The 22930-nt window shown below is 38.8% G+C and overlaps 1 long non-coding RNA gene and 1 pseudogene across 1 annotated transcript in view; one reads left to right on the forward strand and one right to left on the reverse strand.

The window, feature by feature from the left end:
• Positions 1–19744, reverse strand: part of LOC141507137 (uncharacterized) — a 29147-nt gene extending 9403 nt beyond the window's left edge. Inside the window, exons 1-2 of the long non-coding RNA XR_012474085.1 lie at positions 19567–19744; positions 17316–17433 (exon numbers count right to left, since the gene is read on the reverse strand). This is a non-coding gene — a long non-coding RNA (uncharacterized LOC141507137). The remainder of the gene's footprint in view (positions 1–17315; positions 17434–19566) is intronic.
• LOC141507817 (calcium uptake protein 1, mitochondrial pseudogene) lies at positions 337–12778 on the forward strand (annotated as a pseudogene).
• Positions 19745–22930: the final 3186 nt, after the last annotated feature.

Consider the following 22930-nt stretch of genomic DNA (forward strand, 5'->3'; position numbering starts at 1 on the left):
TACATCTCCTAAGGTTCTTCCTGCTGTCTCCTGTAACCAGGCAAAGAAATGTACAAAAGCCTCATCATTTCTTTGTCAGATAAGTGCAAATGGTTCTTTCTTATCATTTTATGTTGTAATACATCCCCAAGCATTCTTTACACAGGTAGCAATTCTTTCATACTTTTTTCTAACCCATAATTTATTTGGCATTGTTGGGAAGCTGACCTGTGCCACTTAATTGTTCATACATGTGGCAGCATTGAGATCTTGCACATGCCTCAAAGTCATCCAAAAGACAGATTGTCCAGGTGACAAACATGCTTAACTATCAGCTTCCAATCATTATGCGTTAATATGGAGTATGCAAGAGTATCCGATTGTAACTGGACAAAAGGTGATCTTGTCCCATATTCCCCCACCACCTTCTTTAGATCTCAGACTGCTTTTATATTTACTGGCTCACGTCTTTGCCTAAGGTTTCCTGGATTAAAAGGATCTGGCTCCTCAATAACAGGATATGACTGAAACTCCTAAATCTTCCAAACTTTCTCCCAAATTCCTGGCCCTCTTGATGGCCTTCTGCAATGCCGAAGGGGTTTTTTTCCCCACTAAATGGTGCTATAGGACCACTCCTAGGCTCTTCTTAATACTCATTTATTTCTTCCTTCTCTATCCACTAAGGAGAATATCCCCTCCCTATACATTTTCCTCCACACCTCCTTGTTCCAACTTCCTTTCAAATGCTCCAGGGTGTCACCTGGAAGCTTTAACCTCACTTGTATGTATGACAGCTCAAAGTCTCAGTCCTTTGATGCGTGGTTCTGCTTGGTCCTTCTCCTGGACTCCAATCAGATGGCCCTGAATATGCCTTCATGCTTGAGCATCATTTTTAGCGTGTCTGCTAGCTAACTTATGTTACCCATAACTAATACTTGTCTCAGAGGAACATTGAAGAGGTAGTAGACAAAGTTGACAAGTTCTCCATTTATTTTCCAGAATGCCAGAGCTTAAATATCCTCTTAGTCCCTGGTTTGCCACCAATTCACAGGAGTTCTCTAATTAGCAAATCAAACAAATACCTCCCTACCAGTGGACAGCAGGTGATAAAGTTTACTTCCTCAGGCTAGTACTTCTCAGTCAAGGATGCTATCACAGGCTTAGTGTTTAACACAACTCTCCAAGAAGTGCCAAAACATAAGGAACAGATAAGAAGATCCAGAGAGCCCTTCCAGAAAATTAGGCCAAGTTTAAACCTGAACAAAAGGACCTCTAGGCCATTCCCAGCCATGCAATGACCTCTCTGTGGCCCTCAGCAGTCTCTTACACCAACTCCCATCCTGTGCCCAGGTAGCAGGCCCATAAGTCCCATGATCTAAAACAGTTGTTTTACCTAATTGGAATTTCCATGAGTCCAATTTACTAAATTCCATTTATAGTCTTAATGGGGTCCCAATTAACGAAACCTCCTACCTAAAACTTTGAGTGCTCTTCCTGGGTCTTTGCTAAAAATATGAATTCTAACTATGACTGGCCCCATAGACCTCATCTCCTTCCTCCTCCTAGAGGCCTCTGATTTTCAGACTCACATTCATTTGTCTGAAATCATAACTACTCTATCTCTATGTAAAGATGGTATATCGGGGCGGATAGGTGGCGTGGTGGATAAAGCACCGGCCTTGGAGTTAGGAGTATCTGGGTTCAAATCCAGTCTGTGTGGTCTTGGGCAAGCCACTTAACCCCATTTGCCTTGCCAAAACCTAAAAAAAAAAGATGGTATATCAGATTCCCCTTGGCTAGAGAACCCTCCTTCTAGCCTGTTGTATTTTACAACAAACACACACCTCCTTTGTTCAGAAGACTGCACAGAAAAATCTCAAATTATATTTCTTGTGTTTATCTTTCTCATGTTATATAGATGCTTTTATTTCAAAGCAAACAACCAGTTTTGGAATGTATATGTATGTATATATATATATATATATATATATATATATACATACATACATATAGATAGATGTATATCCAAAATATCCCAATTCACATATATCTAGAAACTTCTATATATAAATTTGTTTGACTACTAGCCATCCTTAACATAAAAATTATTATTTTTGTTTTTGCAAGACAATTGGGGTGAAGTGACTTGTCCAAGGTCACACAGCTAGGTAATTATCAAGTAACTGAGGCCTAATTTGAACTCAGGTCCTCCTGACTCCAGGATCAGTGCTCTTATCTACTGTGTCACCTACCTACCCCCTAATATACAAATTACTTTTCAGAATTCTTTAAAACCATTAGAACATCTCAGGTAACTCTAAATGTCTGACTTGTGTTATTAATTCTAATATAACAAAACAGCAATAAGAATAAAACACAAATTACTAGAGTGTACAAAGCAATCCTTCTATTATTACATCATTCATGAACCACAGATCTATCCTAAAAGGGGGTCATAATTTTTGATATTTCCCTTATTGCCCTCCAAAGCAATCACATGTTAATCCCAGGCTTTAACAATTCAGTATATAAATAACATTCAAAAGAGATAACTAAATATTACAAATATAATCTCTTTGCAGTGCAGTTCCAAAAGAATATCACATAACTGATAAATACCCATCAATAAATTACCTTACAGTGAGATCACATCAACTGTCTGTAGTTTATCAAGAGAGAAGTCCATATTCTTAACATCTTTAAAATTAAACATACATTATTAATTTACATTAAATATAAGATTCTTATTTAAACATCTCATTCCCTTAGAACAGGAGCAAATGAATATCCCACTATCTTTATACTTTTGTCTTCCAGACCTCTTTTATAAAAAATATACACATATAAATACACACTTTCTTCCTTTACCAACAAAAGACCTTATGAGACTGTTGATAATGTATTAATCAATATCAATTTAACATCACAACAAATCAGGTTACAAAATTTAGTACATTTCTCTTTCCCAAAAGAAATCTGTAAATATCCCTGAAAACATAATGATAGGTAATTCCCCTTAGTAATACCACTTTCCTTTAACTAAAAGGTGTTTCAATTCCTCCCATTCTGTACAAATTTTGTCAGAATGTAACAACATTAATAACCCATTTTAAAAATCCTCAGAGTGCAGGGTGGCTAGGTGGCATAGTAGATAGAGCACTGGCCCTGGAGTCAGTACTTGAGTTCAAATCTGACCTCAGACACTTAATAATTACCTAGCTGTGTGGCCTTGGGCAAGCCATTTAACCCCATTGCCTTGCAAAAAATCTAAAAAAAAAAAAATCCTCAGAGTGCTTCCTAAAACTCTAGACCATGTGGCCAGAGCAGAGACATTCTTTATACATGGTTTCCTTTCAATAAATGTGTCTCTAATCCCTAATTTTCTTTTTTTAAAATTCCTTTCCCAATCACATACCCCACCTGCAGTGGGGTCTCTTTCCCTTTAAGGCTGTCTTCTGTCCCCACCTCCTCCTCCTCCACAGGCAGGTGGAGCACTCCTCCAGCTACACTCAAGTTTAGTGTTAAAGTAGAAATCATCCTCCTATAACTTCTCAATCTTATTCATCATCTCTCTTCAAATTCTTTCTTTTTCACACAAATTAAATCAGATTTAAATAACTGGTCAAACATAAATTGCTCATGGATAGGTAGAGCTAATATAATGAAAATGACAATTCTACCAAAACTAAACTACCTGTTTAGTGCTCTACCAATCAAAATTCCAAAAAAATTACTTTAAAGAGTTAGAAAAAGTTGTAAGTAAATTCATATGGAGAAATAAAAAATCAAGAATTTCCAGGGATTTAATGAAAAAAAAAAACAATGCAAAAGAAAGGGGCTGAGCCCTACTTGATCTAAAATTATATTGTAAAGCATCAGTCATCAAAACTATCTGGTATTGACTAAGAAATAGAGAGATGGATCAGTGGAATAGACTAAGTGCAATAGCAGTAAACAATTATAGTAATCTGCTGTTTGATAAACCCAAAGAGTCTAGCTATTGGGATAAAAACTCTCTTTGATAAAAACTGCAGAGAAAATTGGAAGTTAGTATAGAAGAAACTTAGATTAGATCAACATCTCACACCCTTTTACCAAGATAAGATCCAAATGTTTACAAGATTTAGACATAAAAAACAATACTATCAGCAAATTAGAAGATCAAGGACTGGTTTACCTGTCAGATCTATGGAAAGGGAAGCACTTTATGGCTAAGGAAGAGATGGAGAACATCACTAAAAACAAACTAGATGATTTTGATTACATTAAATTAAAAAGCTTTTGCACAGATAAAACCACTGTAACCAAGATCAAAAGAAATGTAGTAAACTGGGAAACAATCTTCATAACAAATGTTTCAGACAAAGGACTCATTTCTAAAATATACAGAGAACTGAGTCATATTTTTAAAAAAAGCCAAGTAAAGACTGACAGATTGCTTTGGGGGGGGGGAGGGAAGTAAGATTGGGGGGGATTGTAAAACTCAAATAATATCTTTAATAAAAATAAATTTAAAAAAATTTAAAAAAGCCATTCCCCAGTTGACAAATGATCAAAGGATATGCAAAGGCAATTTACAGATAAGGAAATCAAAATAATCCTTAGTCATATGAAAAATTGCTCTAAATCATTACTTATTAGAAAAATGCAAATTAAAGCTTCTCTGAGATACCACCTCACATCTCTCAGACTGGTCAATATGACCAGAAAGGATAATGATCATTGTTGGAAGGGTTGTGGGAAATCTGGGACACTATTACACTGTTGGTGGAACTGTGAAGTCATCCAACCTTTCTGGAGAGAAATTTGGAACTAAGACCAAAGGGCAACAAAAATGAGCATACCCTTTGATCCAGCAATACCACTACTGGGTCTATACCCTGAAGAAATGATGAAAAAGGGTAAAGACATCACTTGTACAAAAATATTCATAGCAGCCCTGTTTGTGGTGGCAAAGAATTGGAAATCAAGTAAATGTCCTTCAATTGGGGAATGGCTTAGCAAACTGTGGTATATGTCTGTCATGGAACACTATTGTTCTATTAGAAACCAGGAGGGATGGGAATTCTGGGAAGCCTGGAGGGATTTGCATGAACTGATGCTGAGTGATATGAGCAGAACCAGAAAAGCACTGTACATCCTAACAGCAACATGAGGGTGATGTTCAACCTTGATGGACTTGCTCATTCCATCAGTGTAATAGTCAGGGACAAGTTGGGGCTGTCTGCAGTGGAAAATGCCATCTGTATCCAGAGAAAGAATCGTGGAGTTTGAACAAAGTTCAAGGAATATTCCCTTTAATTTAGGGGAAAAAACTGATATCTTATTGTCTGATCTTGTTATTTCTTATACTTTATGTTTCTTTCTTAAGGATATGATTTCTCTCCCATCACACTCAATTTGGATCAATGTACAACATGGAAACAATGTAAAGACTGACAAATTGCTTTCTGTGGGGGGTGGGGGTGGGGGAAGTAAAATTGGGGGAAAAATTGTAAAACTCAAAAATAAATAAAATAATTAATTTAAAAAAATTCTCTTCCTTTTTAAACTCCCCCTTCACAGCTTTCTCTTTAAAAGCCTCCCCCTCCTCTCTCCAGCTCCATCCACCAACACTACTATTGCCGCTCAGTGAGGGAAGGGCTGTTCTCCACCAGGGAGACACTCTGAACTGCAGATCTTTTCTCTTCTCTACCTTCCAAAACTACTGGGCTCAACTAGTTCCCCACAGTTTAAAACTTAAGCTGAGTCCCCTAACCCAGACCACTTCCACACAAGACAAAACATACATGAACCACCACACACAGAGAACACACATACATCCTGCAGGACTATACTCACATTGGATCCAATCGGTGGCTTCCTTCCACCTTCCAACTACCAGCTACTGGCAACTGACTCCTGGCTACAGGCCACGAGGCTCCCTGGCCTCCCGTGTCCAGCCTGCAGCCTTTCCCCTGGTGGACTTTGTATTTTGGGGAACTTCTAAATCTCCCTCCCTCCCTCCCTTCGGGGTATCCTATCTTCCTCTGGCCTCTGCAGTCCAGAGTGTCTCTGGCCACCAAAACACTTGCCTTAGAGATACCCCTTTTACTGGGGTTCTTACCCCCAGATATTTTAATCACTGTCACTCCAAACCCAGGCCAATCTCCTCAGGAATCTCTGAGACATTTCCCCAGCAAAGAACACCAAGAAAGTGAACTTGAAATAAAGCTATTTGCATGATTTTCTTGGGTTCTTCCTGGAAAATACCAGGAAAGGAGATTTACATTATAATATCCAGGATGAGCTTCCAGATTGTTATAAATGTCTTGAGAATACTTAGTCCAAAGTGATTAAAATAGCTTTTATTAAGATATCTTAATAAATGGAACATCTCTTCCAAGGTGGGAAAGGGTCCCTGAAACCCCCAAATGCTAGATGTTATATATGCACTTTCAAAGGCTTTGTTCCTGTCCTTTCACTCCAATCATAGGCTGGGGTCACAAATCTAATTGATACATTCACCCCCCCCATACATTTTCCCCACCTAATGAGCAAGAACAGCTACTTCCCTCACTAGGTGTAAGGGAATAGCACAGACTCTCATTCAACCCATGCAAAGTTATTTAACCTTTTCCTATTGTCATAAATCCTGTCCTTCCTGTAAACAGGTTGGCATCCCTTGAGTTGCCACAAAGACCAGTCATCCTGGTTTCTGTAATGTATTATCCTCACAGACATCTGAGATTCTGGTAGTACCCTTTCTCACCCTTGTGAAAGCAAAACACTTGATTTTTTCCTACATACATATATGTCAAAAAAACTAAGAATGAAGTTTCCATATGTACAAAATTATAGCATCTCTTTTTGAAGTAGCAAAGAATTAGAAGTTTAAGGGGGTGGCATAGATTGGGAGAATAGCTTAATAAATTATGGCATATGAAAGTAATGGAATACTTTTGTAATTACTGTAAGAATTGACAGGTTTCTGAGAAGATCTGTATGATAAAGTACAGAGTATAAGCAGAACAAGAGAATTTCTACAACAGCCACAACAACATTGTAAAATAATATTTGAAGAATGATTCTAGAGGATGCTGCTCTTCTTAAATAGAGGTGATACACTCAAAGTGCATGAGAAATTTTTGTACATGTCTAATTCAGGAATTTGTTTAGATTGTGCATTTTTGTTTTTCTTCGGGGAAGGGTAGGTGGGACAGAAAATATTCATTTAAAAAAAAGAAATTTCACTTTAAAAAATAAAAAAAAAGGGGGTGGCTAGGTGGTATAGTGGATAAAGCACCAGCCTTGGAGTCAGGAGTACATGAGTTCAAATCTGGTCTCAGACATTTAATAATTACCTAGCTGTGTGGCCTTGGGCAAGCCACTTAACCCATTTGCCTTACAAAAAAAAAAAAAACTAAAAAAAAAAAAGAAAATAGAAAGTAAAAAAAAGTAGAAAAAACTTAAAGCTAGTTTGGGGGATTTGGGTTTTTTTTTTAACCTGTCTAGATAAGGAATCCCAGAATGTCATAAAAATCATTCCCTCTGAAAAAGGTAAAAGTTAAGTGAGAGACTGCCTAGGATCAAGTTAAGGGCAGGGTGATTGTAGATCACTTTTCTTCACAAACATGCTTGGTCTCATAAATTTAAAAACATGTAATTTAATCACTGTGGATATCCAGTGACAAATTGCAACATCAATGTGACTTACAAAATTTTCTTTAAGAGCTACAATGGCTAAAAAAATTAACCATTTTTATCCAACCTATTAATGAGCCTCTCTAAATTTGTCCTTGAAATGACAAACATACCGTCTATTCTTGAGCTCATATTCAAAGGCTTTCTAACTTAGTAGACTAGACTGCCATTGAGAAGCCAGGGTCCCTTTGGTGCTATGATGAAGCACTGGAATAGGTCTTGATTGGAGATCCAAAGGGAAAATGGTATTGTAGAGGAGTCCTGCACTGGGAGACAAGTCAGCCTAGGCTTAAGACCTCCCTCAAAACTGATCAGATGATTTCACCTCTGTGGCACCTCTGTAAGAGAGAATTAAAACTGTTCTTTGAGGTACTTTCCAGTTCTAACATTAGATGACATAAAACCTGTTGGAAAAAATAGTTACATGTGAACACAGGATTTCTGTAATTTTAAAGGTGATCTTAGTTTCTTTTTAGTTTTTTGGTTTCTTTTTTTGGGGGGGACAGTGAGATATTTGTTTTTTTAATACAGTGATAATATGATAAAGAATGTGATAATTCCAATAGTTTGTTACCTTATCTTGCCATTCATTTGGAAAGAAACAGCTAGCAACAACCAAAACCCCAAAGATAGATTCAAAGTGAAGGCACAATCGAACCTGCTAGTCTACACAACAAACCCAAAAGAGACATTTTAGACAACCTCATTACTAGAACCAGCCTGACCTATATAGATGTCTCAGTCTACCATCTAGCTCTTAAAGGGTTCACAGGTGGTTGTCTGTTTTAAGTATATATGCAATAAAATCACTGCAAATAGTATGATGATACACTTGGAAAATCCTAGAGAATCAATAAAAAGCTAGGTAAAATGATGAGCAACTTTAGCAAATGTGTAGGATATAGAACACATCCACATAAATCATCAGCATTTCTACATATTATAAAATTCAGCAGGAAGAAATAGAAATGGAAATTCTATAATGGTAGTGTAATAATAGAAAAGAAATTCCACAATATAAACTACATAGGGGCAGCTACATGGTGCAGTGGATAGTGCACTGACCTTGGAGTCAGGAGCACCTGAATTCAAATCTGACCTCAGATACTTAACAATTACCTAACTGTGTGACCTTGGATAAGTCACTTAGTCCCATTGCCTTGCAAACCCCCACCCCACCCCCAATAAAATAAAAACTCAAAACATAATATAAACTACTTAGCAGTCTACCAGCCAAGGCAAACTATTTAACTAGATAGTTAAGCACAAATACAAAATAATTTTTACACAAAGACAAATCCAAACAATTAGAGAAATATTAATTGCTCATGGATAGATCAAACCAATATAATAAAAATTATAATTCTATCTAGTTGGATTTGAACTCCCATGGAATCAGGACTATGGGAGTTCAAATCCAACCTCAGACACTTGCTAATTTACTAGCTGTGTGACCTTGGGCAAGTCACTTAATCCTGATTGCTTTGCTTCCAGGGCCATCTGATTCATATCTGACCACTGGTCCCAGATGACTCTGAAGGAGAAAGTGAGATTGGTGATTTAGCACAGCATCCCCTCACAGCACAAATCCTATTCATGTGCATGTCATGGCATCACCTCCACAATGTTGTGTCTTCTTTGAGAACAGACAAACATCATAAATTTACTTATTTAGTGCCATGTCAATTAGACTTTCAAAAAAAATTATAGAGCTAGAAAAAAATAGCAATTCACCTATAAGAATAAAAGATCAAGAATTTCAAAGGAATTAATGGAAAAAAACAGATTCTAAAGTGTATAACAAAGCACTAATCATGAAATCTGGTACTGGATAAGAAATAGTGGTGGATGGGTGGAAGGGATTAAGTACACAAAACATAGTAGTGAATGACCACATACATCTAGTATTTGATAAACCCAAAGAGCTAAGATTTGGGAATGAGAATTCATTATTTGACAAAAATTGCTGGGAAAACTGGAAAGCAGATTGGCAGGTATAGACCAACATCTTACACTTATATCCCCAAGTTAAGGGGGGAAATGGATAAATGATTTAGATATAGTGTAATTATGCATATTGGAACATGGAAAAATTTACTTGTCAAATTTATGGATAAGAAGATTTTATGACCCAAGAACTAAAAAGGATCACAGGATAATCTGGATAGTCTGGATTATATTAAATTTTAAAGGTTTTATGCACAAAACCAATGCAGCCAAGATTAGAAGGAAAACAAGACTAACATTTTATAAACATTTTATAGCAAGTTTTTCTGATAAAAACCTCATTTCTCAAATTTGATCAGGAAACTGGGTCAAATTTACAAAAATATTTGTCATTCTCCAGTTGATAAATGATCAAAAGAATTTTCAGAAGAAATCAAATTAGGGGCGGCTAGGTGGCATAGTGGATAAAGCCAGCCCTGGAGTCAGGAGTACCTGGGTTCAAATCCGATCTCAGACATGTAATAATTACCTAGCTGTATGGCCTTGGGCAAGCCACTTAACCCCATTTGCCTTGTAAAAACCTAAAAAAAAAAAAAGAAGAAATCAAATTGATCATTATATGGGGGGGGAGAGTTCTAAATCATTATTTATTAAGACAAATGCAAATTGGGCAGCTAGGTAGCACAGTGGATAGAGCACCGAACCTGGAGTCAGGAGGACATGAGTTCAAATCCGACCTCAGACACTTAATTGCCTAACTGTGTGATCTTGGGCAAATCACTTAACCCCGTTGCCTTAAATAAATGAAATTTTAAAAAAGGAAAAATGCAAATTTAGAAACTCTGAACCTCACACCCATCAGATTCTCTAAAGTGACAGAAAAGGAAAATGATAAATTTGAAGGGATTATGGAAAAATTGGAACACTAATGCATTGTTAGTGGAGCTGTAAATTGGCCCAACCATTGTGGAGAAAATTTGGAAACATGCCTAATTGAATATAAAACTCTGCATACTGTTTGCTCTACCAATACCACTACTAGGTCTATATCTAAAAAAAGCTCAAAGAAAAGGGGGAAAAAATACAAAAATACTGCAGCTTTTTGTGGTGGCAAACAATTGGAATTTGGAGGAATGCCCATCAATTGGGGAATGGCTAAACAAGTTCTGATATATGATTGTGATGAAATACTGTTGTACTATAAGAAAAAATGAACAGAATGATTTCAGAAAAATTTGAAATTTTTATGAACTGATATAAAATGAAGAAGAATATCATACATAGTAACAACAGTATTCTAAGGATAATCAACTGTGAAAGATTTATCTACTTTAATCAATACAATGATCCAAGACAATTCTAAAAGACTTTTCATGGGGAAAAAAAGCTATCTACTCCCAGAGAGAAAACTGATGGAGTGCATTTTGATGAATTAATTTTTTCACTTTATTTTTCTATTTATAGAGGTGGCTAGGTGGCACAGTGGATAAAGCACTGGCCTTGGAGTCAGGAGTACCTGGGTTCAAATCCGGCCTCAGACACTTAGTAATTACCTAGCTGTGTGGCCTTGGGCAAGCCACTTAACCCCATTTGCCTTGCAAAAACCTAAAAGAAAACCAAAAACTAAAAAACATAAAAAACAAAAATAAAAAACTTTATTTTTCTGTTTATAACATGGCTAATGTGTAATATGTTTTGCATGATTTTATATGTGTAATTGTTATATTTCTTGCCTTATCAATAGATGGAATAAGGGCAAGAAGAAGGGAGAGAATTTGGAACTCAATTGTTAAAAAATCCTCTGTTTCAAAGCCAGCGGCCACTGCAGCTCAAAAAAAGACAGGATGTTCTGTCTTCATTTTTCCTTACTGTGGCTCTTGTATCCTGACTGTGCCCTGGACCATCTCAGCTCATTCAGGGTAGGCTCAGGTGGATGTTGGCAACAACCCTGGGGACATCCGCAGCGGCAGCAAGCTTGGGCCTCTTGGGGGAGAGCCCATGCAGAATCTCCACCATCAGTACAGAAAGACTTGAAGGATAAAACCTTGGATAGTAGAAAGAAAATTGATGGAGAAAGCTGTAAAAACAATAATACTGGTGATTCAGACAAGAAAAAGAAGTGTTTTGGATTCAGGGCCAGAAAGGACTATAAGAACAGGATTTGAGCCTACCTTCTGATATTTTGCTACCTTGAAAATAATAAAGGAGCCTGGTAAAGCTGAAGTCTTTATGACCCCCCAGGATTTTGTGAGGTCCATGACCCCCAAGGAGGAGCAGCAAGGAAAGGGGATATCTTAGGAACGCAAGAAATTTATTGGTGAAGGCACACACTTGAGGAATGTGAACTCATCTCCTTTTCCAACTACATCTTCCTTACAACCACCCTTTCTTACTCCTCAAAGAAATTCTGAAATTGCCTTCAAGATGTTTGATTTAGGGGCAGGGGATAGAATGCCAGCCCTGGAGTCAGGAAGGACCTGAGTTCAAATCCTGATGCAGACACTTAATCTTTACTTAGCTGTGTGACCTTGGACAAGTCACTTAACCCCATTGACTTGCAAAAAAAAAAGATATTTGATTTAAATGGAGATGGAGAAGTAGACATGGAGGAGTTGGAACAGGTGCAGAGCATCATTGCTCCCAAACCAGCATGGGCATGCATCACAGAGATTGACTTACTACTGGTAATACCCTCTAGCTTGGCTTATGTTCAGTCCTAACTTACGTTTTTTTGGACCCTGATCTCAAAAGGTGACTTGACCATCAAGACCTTCCTAGAGTTTCAGCATAAATTTTGGCATGATGTCCTGAGGTTAGAGCTTGAGTGTCAGGGCCCTAGCAATCGGCAGATCACCGAGAGGCAGTTTGGGGGCATGTGGCTGACCTACCCCGGGGTCCAGTCCAAGAAACTGAAAGTGATGCCTTAAGCTCAAGGAACATTTCAAGTAGGGGAAGAGTCTGATGTTTGAAGAGGTGGAAAACTTTACTTTCCTGAAGAACATTAATGATGGGGACACTGGCCTGAGGTTTTACCACATGGCGGCAGCATCCCTGGTTAAAGTGACTGTGCAACAGGGGGTAAAAACTATGTCAAAAGTAGAACTCTCAGACCATGTGTGGGATGTAGTGTTTGCCCTCTGACTGTGATGGCAATGGGGAGCTGAGGTAGCCACACATGAGAGGCCAAGGACATGGGCTTCGCCTGCCTCTGGAGACTTCCCAGAAGTAGCTGGTGGGGGTCCTCCAGCACAGCTGATGGAGGGTCCTGAAGCACTGCCTGTCTCCTTCAAAGTGCAGAACCCCATCAAACTTGCTAGCCCCATTTCTCCTCTTTTTCCAGCCCTTAGCATTGGAGTTCTCTTCCTGCCCCCTTCTCTATCTGCTTCTCCACCCAGATGTGTCTGTGGCTGCCTCCTCCATCAAGCAGCTTACGGAAGACCATCAAATAGGCCTAGGGTTTTGAGGGTAGCAGTGAGAGACTGAAGAAGCTCCCCCAAGGAAACATTCAATCCCCCTTACCTTCCTGCATTGTTTTTACCTTAATGATATTTTCTAAAGGAAGTTATTTACTTTTCCTCTCATTTATTTTTTTTAAGAAAATTCATAATGCGGAAAACTCTGGACAGCAATGTGAATATCTATGACCAACTTGGTCACTGACAAAAGGTTTGACCAGAGAAAGAATTTGTTTTAGACTCTCTAGCTTACTCTGAAGAAGTAATGTTCACCCAGAAGAAAAACCCAGCACTACTATGCTCTAGATCTGTAACCAAGAATGAAGGAAGAATATTAGATTTAATTTTTCTCTGAAAGAGTCAGCAACTATATGTCACTTAATGAGCAAAATTCGTTGTCAGTCTCTTCTCTGCTGCACCATTTCTGGTTATTTTCCCATGGGGAGTTATGGAATGTTGCTTTTCTGCAACAGAGGCCTAGATTAGAATCTATATCTGGCCTTGGTCTTAAACACTTATAAACTATCACTTTAATTATACCAATTTTCAATAAAAAAAGAATGTTAAAAGTAAATGGCATATTTTTTAAAAGAATAGCAATTCAGGGGTGGCTAGGTGGCATAGTGGATAAAGCACCGGCCCTGGAGTCAGGAGTACCTGGGTTCAAATCTGTCTCAAACACTTAATAATTACCTAGCTGTGTGGCCTTGGGCAAGCCACTTAAGCCCTGCCTTGCAAAAACTAAAAAAACAAAAAACAAAAGAATAGCAATTCCAGTCCTAGGTCTTTGTACAGAAGAAATCATAAAAAATGGGAAATCCTACATGTTCCAAAATATTCATAGCAGCTCTTTTTGTAGTGGCAAAGAATTGGAAATTGAAGGGATGCCCATCAATTGGGGGAATGACTAAACAAGCTATGGTATATGAATATTATGGAATATTATTGTTCTATAAGAAATCAGAAATGGTCAGACTCTAGAGAAGCATGGAATGAGTTACAGCATCTGATGCTGAGTGAAGGGAGTACCCAAGAGAACAATGTACACATCAACAACAGCATTGTGAGATGATCAGTCCTGATGGAAGAAGCTCCTCTTCTCAGTTCAGAAAGCTAGGACAACTGTAGTAGACCAGTTATGGACAATGTTATCCCCATCCAGAGGAAGAAAAACAAAACAAAACAAAATTTTAAAAAAACTTTCAGGATCTGATGAATACTACATTCAGTTTTTTAAAAAATTTCTCTCATGTATTTCTTTCCCTTAATCCTAATTCCTCATACCGAAAATAACTGATCTGTAAAAATGTCTAACATTCATGTACAATATTCACCTGACCATTTGCCACTGAGGAGAAGGGAGTGGGAAGGGAGAGTGGAAGGAAATTAGTAATCTAAAACTGTGCATAAGCATATGGATAAATGTCAAAAAACTTTCATAATGTGTATGAAAAAATAAAATAACAATTTTAAGAAATAAAAAATAAAAATACTCTACTTATTAGTTGCATGTAATCCACAAAGATATACAAGTTGATTAACATCAATGAATATTGATCTAATCATGACTGATTCAATAAAATTATCAAACAGGGATAAGTATATATGCATTGTTAGATAAGGTGAATATTATTACTGCTTTGAATATTTAGAGACCTCTCAGAGTTGCCCCTTTTTAAATTTTTTTTCTAAATGCATGTAAAGAGAATTTTCAACATTCATTTTCTGTAAGATTTGAGTTCTACATTTTTCTACCTCCCTCCTTTCCCTCCACCTTCCCTATGACGGCTAGTAATGTGATATAGGTCATACATGTTAAGCATATTTCCATTAGTCATACTGTGAAAGAAGAATCAGAACAGAAGGGGGAAAATATGAGGAAAAAAATGTGTTCTTTGATCTGCATTCAGATTCCATAGTCTGAATGTGGATGATATCTTTCATCACAAGTTTTTTAGAATTGTCTTTGATCATTGTACTGCTTTGAAGAACCAAGTCTATCATAGTAATCATCACATAATATTGCTGTTAATGTTAATTCAATGTTCTTCTGGTTCTACTCACTTCACTCAGCCTCAGTTCATGTAAATCTTTCAATGTTTTTCTAAAATTCACAAATTCTGATTTACAGTAGCATTCCATCTCATTCATATACCACCAGATTGTTCAACCATCCCCCAATTGATGGGCATCCCCTCAATTTCCAATTCTTTGCCACCACAAAAAGAGATACTATAAATATTTTTGTATATGTGGGTCCTTTTCTCTTTTTTTATATGATCTTTTAAAGATACAGATCTAGTAGTGATATTGCTGGACCAAAGGATATAAACAGTTTTATAATCCTTTGTGGTCCTTTTTAAAGAATTAGCTTTAGATTTACTTAATAAATCAAATGTCTTCCCATTGGATAAGTCCTAAAACTAAGTTAGGTTTGTCATTATATCAGGAAAAGCATAGTTTCCCCCAATTCCTTTGTGCTGGTTTGTTTTCTAAGACACCTACATTGTATGAACTAATTATAATAGCTTTACAAATATACTATACATAGCAATTGTACATACAATTGTACAACAACTGTAGTAGACCGGCTATGGACAATGTTATCCCCATCCCTGTTTATCTGGATTCTATAGCTAAACTAGTATCCTAAACCACATGTATTTATGCCTACTTGTCACCTTCAGAGGGCATGAAAAAATGCAGTAGCTTCTAGAGCAGTTTTTATTTTGCTCCTAGATTTAAAAATGTATACGGAGTTTTTCATAATTTCTTAGTTTAGGATGTATTTTAATCACTTCCTAGTTATAGCTTGCATGTTGTTGAAATTCCTAGATTCTTCTACATTTGGTACTTTATTGCTTTACAAAAACTAAATTAGTAGTTATAGATTGCTATCAATAAGTTTTTGTTTGTTTTTTAGGTTTTTGCAAGGCAAATGAGGTTAAGTGGCTTGCCCAAGTTCACACAGCTAAGTAATTATTAAGTGTCTGAGGCCAGATTTGAACTCAGGTACTCCTGACTCCAGGGCCTGTGCTCTATCCACTGCGCCACCTAGCCACCCCTATCAATGACTTTTTAAAAATTTTTATTTATTTGATGATAAGCAGTATCTATCTGAAACCATCAACAAGCTTTATATGTAATGGAGATAAGCTAGAGAGGCATTTCCAGTAAGATCGGGGTGAAACAAGGATGCCCATTATCACCACTATTATTCAATATTTTGTTAGAAATTTTAGCTTCAGCAATAAGAGAAGAAAAAGAAATTGAAGGAATTAGAATTGGGAAGGAAGAAATAAAACTCACTCTTTGCAGATGACATGATGACATACCTATAGAATCCTAAAAAATCATCTAAAAAATTACTAGAAACATTTAGCAACTTTAGCAAAGTCACAGGATATAAAATAAACCCAGCATTTCTATATATTATTAATAAGATACAGCAGCAAGAGATAGAGGGAAATTCCATTTAAAATAACTTCAGACCACATAAAATACTTGGAATGCCAAGGAAGACTCAGAAACTATGAAGACAGCTATAAAACTCTTCACACAAAATCAGATCTAAATAACTGGGCAAATATCAACTGCTCATAGATAGGCCGGGCTAATATAATAAAAATGACAATTCTACCTAAATTAAACTACTTATTTAGTGCCATACCAATCAAACTTCCAAAAACTTACTTTAGTGAGCTAGGAAAAAATAGTAATTAAATTCATATGGAGGAACGAAAAGTCAAGAATATGAGGGGATTTAATGAAAAAAAAAATACTGTCAGTATGGTGTTTGCTACTCAGCAGCCTCAGGAGAAAGACCAGGAACAGAACAGAGGTCTGTATACAATGTTCAGCAATGTGACCAAAGCTTTTGATTCTGTCAGTCTTGAGTGCTTTTGGAAAATTAGGGCTCTACAGTATTGTAGTTTTTAGATCTCTTTTTCCAGTTGGTTGACTTTTTTCATAATTATCTCATATGAGGCAGGAGGATGATGCCTCAGGCCTCAAATTTTTCAAACTCTTGTTTTCTGAGCATTGTCTGGAGGCTAACCATGGACACTCCTCCCTGCCACTGAGCTATGACTAGTCATACTATCATTACAGATACTCTTGCTCCCTGAAGTCCCTCCCATGGTTACAAATTTCAATTCACCCTATGTCTTAAAACCCAAACCAGGGACTCCACTCTGCTGCAAGTCTATAATCAGCAGCACCCCAACCCCAATACTACTGTAATCTCCATACCTGAGTTCACTGTGTGACCTCCCGTGCTATCAATGAGGTTAAATGACAAAGTAGGACAGAAAATACAAGACTCCAAATTTCCTCCACAAACAAGACAAAACATCACTTCAGAGTGAACCTGGAATAACAGAAATAATTAAAAGTCAGAGTACCGCAGTTACTTTAAAAGTCCTAAGATAATTTGAGAAAACCCTAGGGAAAATATAACCTCCAGGAGCAGATTTGTCTCAATAAGGGCTGACATCTCCAGGCAGATTGCTGAAACCAATGAACAAAGTCTTGGGTGGGGGGGAAACAACTGCTGTCAACAGCATCCTCTGCTTCAGAATCTTTGACCTCCTACTGACAGTGTAAATTTTGTCCTTTTGGCCTTAGTCCACCTTGTTCAAAAATGATTTTTGACTTTTATTTTTAATCTATTAAAAATCTTGGGCAGCTAGGTGGCACAGTGGATAGAGAACTGGCCTTGGAGTCAGGAGTACCTGAGTTCAAATCCGGCCTCAGACACTTAATAATTACCTAGCTGTGTGGCCTTGGGCAAGCCACTTTACCCCATTGCCTTGAAAATCTAAAAAAACAAAAAAAAATCTTAAGTCAGCATTAAATTGAACATATATGAGTATGACTGGAACTTACTGCTTCTTAGAAAAACATTCGCCCCTTTGCAACATATCAACTGAACAGGATTGTACTCAAAAGGTGATTTTAGAAAAGTTTTATTTATTTGAGCTTTATAATTTTTCCCCCCAATCTTGCTTCCCTCCCCGCCATCCCCTCAGAACATAGTTTGTTAGTCTTTATATCATTCCCATAGTATGCATTGATCTAAGTTGAATGTGATGAGAGAGAAATCATATCCATAAGGAAGAAACATAGTATATGATATAGCAGAATTACATAATAAGATAACATTTTTTTAAAATTAAAGGTAATAGTCTTTGGTCTTTCTTCAAACTCCACAATTCTTTCTCAGGATACAAATGACATTCTCCATCACAGAAATCCCAAGATTATGCCTAACTGTTGCCTTGTTGGTATGAGCAAGTCCATTATAGTTGATCATCACTCCCACAAAGTAGGCATTCTTTTATTTTTTAGTTTTTTGCAAGATAAATGGGGTTAAGTGACTTGCCCAAGGCCACACAGCTAGGTTATTATTAAATGTCTGAGACCGGATTTGAACTCAGGTACTCCTGACTCCAGGGACAGTGCTCTATCCCCTGCCTCAACTAGCCACCCCAAGTAGGTATTCTTAAGATATGTTTTACCTACCAAGAAGTTATTTATGAAGATTGTCAATACATTCCTTCAGGATTCGAAAGGTACTTTGAGGGGACTGGAGGTTATCTCTTCCCCTACCATTGCCCCTATTGACTGTTTCTCCCACCCCCACCCCCAATGTTAGCAGCTTGGTTCTATTAAGTATTTAATGTCAATTATCTTTTTGTTTTGTTTTGTAAGTCGAATGGGGTTAAGTGGCTTGCCCAAGGCCACACAGCTAGGTAATTATCAAGTGTCTGAGACCGGATTTGAACCCAGGTACTCCTGACTCCAGGGCCAGGTGCTTTGTCCACTACTACACCTAGCCACCCCTCAATTATCTTTTTTTAAAGGAATATTTACCTCAAAGCTGTAGAGATAACAGATGTACAAGCATCTCCTCCCCACACCTCAGGGTAAATTCTCTCTCAACCCACTTCAATCTTTGAGGAGAGCAGGCTCAAGTTAGCTCATTTGTGCCATCAAGTTCATTTTCAGATGTGACATGACTGCCAGAAGAGTCTCTCTCAACTACTATTGAATTGAGTCCTTGCTCCTTGGCAGGGGTGATTGGATGATGGGTCGGTTACCTTCCTGACCTTTCAAAAATCATAGAGTCAAAACTGCCAGATTAATTTCCTTCACTTAGAAAAAGAAAGAACAAATTCTGAGGCAGACAAAGAACCAAGGAGGCCCAGTTTCAGATGGACATGGGGAAGAAGGAGCAAGGTCATTTCCAGAAGAGCAGTGACCCTCACCAGACACTGACAGTGAAGAGATGCCCCAAGATGGAGCAGCAGACAGAATGACTGGACCAAGACCACCGAAGGCCTTTTTGAAGGTGTCTCTAGTTCTTTTTTTCACAGCTGCAGCCTGTTTTAAGAGACTTTTCCTAATCATGTAGTTAACAGACTGTGGAAATAAAGTTGAATAAAATCATTTCTATAATATCTATGTCAATCAGTATGATATGTATTATGATTATTCTTACCTTTTAGATTGGTTGGAACCTCCCTACATTCCAAGGCCCCTGCCTTGGAAGCTGAGATTGTAGCTGAAGTGATAAATCATATCCCTTGCCATGCTTAACAATTATCACCCCACCACCACCACCCAGCTTGTAACTGCAAGGTACCATGCTGCTGCTTTCCACCACATTAACCCTGGTTCTGGATCATCTGAACAGGCACAAGGCTCAACAGCCCTAAGGTCTTGGAGACTTCACATAAGACTCAGGAATGCCTAGGAGGTGTGCCAGCTATTTGTGGTTTTCACACTTTAACCCTACTCCTGCCTAAAGCTAGTGAGCCCTCTCTTCTTAGAAAGGAGGTGTTCACTTGCAAGCTGCTTCCCTACCTCACCTTTAAAATAACTTCTCTGACTCTCTTGTCTTAGCCTGCTTTATTTAGCTCCGGTCATCCAAAGGTTAGAGGCTAGTTCGATCTGGTGAGAGAGCCATAACCAGTCAAAAAATGTCTACACATGTTTAAGTCTCTACAAGGTATTTCCATTATGTCACAGCTCTTAAGTCTTAGTCATGTCTGATTGTCTGTGATGCCATTTGGGATTTTCTTGGCAAAGATCAGTATTTTTGCTTTGCCATTTCCTTCTCCAGGTCATTTTATAGATGAGGAAACTGAGGCAAACAGTGACTTGCTTAGGGTCACACAGTCAATAAGGATCTGAAGCCAGATTTGAGTTCATGTCTTCCTGATTCCAGTGCTATATCTACTCTTCCTGTAGAGGGCCAGCCCCAGGGAGTGATATTCACATATACTTGGTGACTTTTCCATCAAATATATGTGTGGATTATTGCTCATTGTATGGATCCATTGACTCACCAGTGAACCCTGACCTGAGATAATCTGTGGCTCCAGGATGTTTGTAAAAGGTTTCTTTGATAGAGAAGCATGCATATTTCTAAGAACAAATATTGTAAATTTACCCAGGAACTTGTAAAACTGGGTCTCCTTTAACCGGTCATTCCTGAGAAAAGTTTTTGCTATAAAAAGTCTGAGTTTTCAAAAATAAAATTGGTAGATTTTTACTTCCCAACCTTTCATGTTTGGATATGTTTACCTACTGACCTGACTTTCGGAAATTCATGTCCAGACCAACACCAGAGCTATTGCAGGTGATGTCTTCCACCTACCTGCCCAGATGCATGGCTTCCAAATATGCTTTATGTTTATTTAGCAACAATAGAATTTAGTACTTTTACTGCCCAGCTTTCATTTTATATTTTAAGGTAGTGCTATGATCCTCTGGTTGCCCGAGAAAGTTAGGTCAGTGTTGTGTTCCTGCTTATCCTTTACTCAGACAAATGCTGAAGAGGCAAGAGACAAAGACGGAAAGTTCTCCTTTTATTCAATCCAAGCATGTGCTTAAATATCCTTTTTCACTCCCAATCCCAAGGCATTCTCTAATTACAAGTCAAATAACACCCAGGTGCTTGCAGACAGCAGGTGTTAAAAATTTACAACCCTCAACAATCTCTTACGGGTCAGGATTTTTCAAGTCTGGAGAGAAGAGGAAAGGTCCAGCAGGTTGGCTCCTGTATTGGATTGGCTCCTGTTCCTCTTCACCACTGGTTTTCAGTTATCTTTTTTATGGTCTAAATTTTAGAAGGCCAGTTTGGAATACATTAAAAATTCTGGGAAGGTAAAGTTGAAAGGGTCTTTGAAATTAATTACTTCATACTTAGGGTTTTTCTAAACTTTCAAAAATTAAAATGTGATTATTTTTCAGAGTCTGAAGATCATAAACACTATTAAGAGGTCCCCTGAACTTGTCTTTTGAAGTTGCTATTGCCAGGTTTTTATTTACAACGCCGGCTTCTTTATGCTAGTCCGTCCTCTTACTCACCAGTCCAACGCGTGATGAGTCTTCGGGGTACCTCCGGCCCCCACTCTTTGATGGGGGAAGAACCAGACAGAGCGCCTGAGGTGGGTAATGAGTCTTTATTCTTCTGTGTTCACATTCCCGCTCCCCCCCCCACCTCTCAGCAGACACTTTTATCCCCTCTGTCCTCCCTCCCATGAACTCTTACTCAATGAGGGGCCGAGTTCTGTAACATTCCCTTATAAGGTGATTATGTTTCCCCCGCTAAGCGACCGCCAAGCCTCTTCCCCCCGCCCCCAACATCTCCCCCTTTCTGTTTTACAAGGTTATCACTTGGTGTGACCTTAAGCGGTGCTGAGGTTAGCCTTAAGCAGTGTCATTTCTACTGGCCTCTGATAGCCGGGGGCGAGGAACCCTGTCTTAGGTCATCTCCTTCAACCCAGGACCTTGCCCGTCCTAGGCGCCCGACACCCTCAGGGCCTGTCTTAGGTGGCTGGGTCAGGAGAAGTTGCCCGTCTTGGGGTTTACCTCGTCTTACCCCTAGGTGTCACATGTCATGCATGGCGGCTAGCCAGACTTGGGGATCCGCCGGGGGCGAGGAACCCTGTCTTAGGTCATCTCCTTCAACCCAGGACTTTGCCCGTCTTAGGTGGCTGGGTCAGGAGAAGTTGCCCGTCTTGGGGTTTACCTCGTCTTACCCCTAGGTGTCACATGTCATGCATGGCGGCTAGCCAGACTTGGGGATCCTCCCCCGTCTCCATGGCCATGAAGGCTTTCTGAGTAAGAAGCATATAGCCCCTCTGTCGCCTAGCTAGGCGGCAGAAACAGACAACAAGTAGGGTGATTCCCAGAATCAGCGTCCTTGTTCACCCTCAAGGGGGTATCCTCCCGCCATCTGGCAATCCCTCCATGGTATGGGATCCTCGATGTCTTCCCCTGTGGCCACACATGAGGGGCCCCACCGAGGCAGAAGGGAGCCCCATCGATGTATTGGTCACTAGCAGGCGAGGGTAGATCGGGGAGTTCCGTGCTACCGGAAGGGGAGAGGGAATAACTCGGAGTATTCCCCATGTCGGATTTCCTTCAGATGGAGCACCTCCAAGGATCCCTACGATGATCAGAAGGCCTGAAAAAGAAAGAAATTCCTCTCACCCCGTAGGGTTGGGCATTAATCAAGGTCTCTTATCTTGTAAACAGGGAGCCATCTTTCTGGCTCTTCTATCTTATCCTCGGGGTGAAATGACAGGTGGCCCTGTCTTCTGTTCTTTACCGTTACAGGGCCATGCCAACCTCCCTCTTCATCTCTCCACATGACTTTAGAGCCTGGTAGGGCCTTGGTGGGAGAGGGCAGGAGTGTTGGTTCTTTCTTAGCATGTCCTTTTGGGGAGAAAAATCTCTGGGCGGCTGTAGTGCCGTCATCCCTGACTTGTAGGAAATTCATGGTAAATAGTACCTGAGACAGGTCTGAATGGGTCAGTGACCTGCCAACTCCCCCTTTCTGTTTAAAAAGCTAG

This window comes from Macrotis lagotis, chromosome 1 (assembly GCF_037893015.1).
Source record: "Macrotis lagotis isolate mMagLag1 chromosome 1, bilby.v1.9.chrom.fasta, whole genome shotgun sequence".
Classification (NCBI taxonomy): Eukaryota; Metazoa; Chordata; class Mammalia; order Peramelemorphia; family Peramelidae; genus Macrotis; species Macrotis lagotis.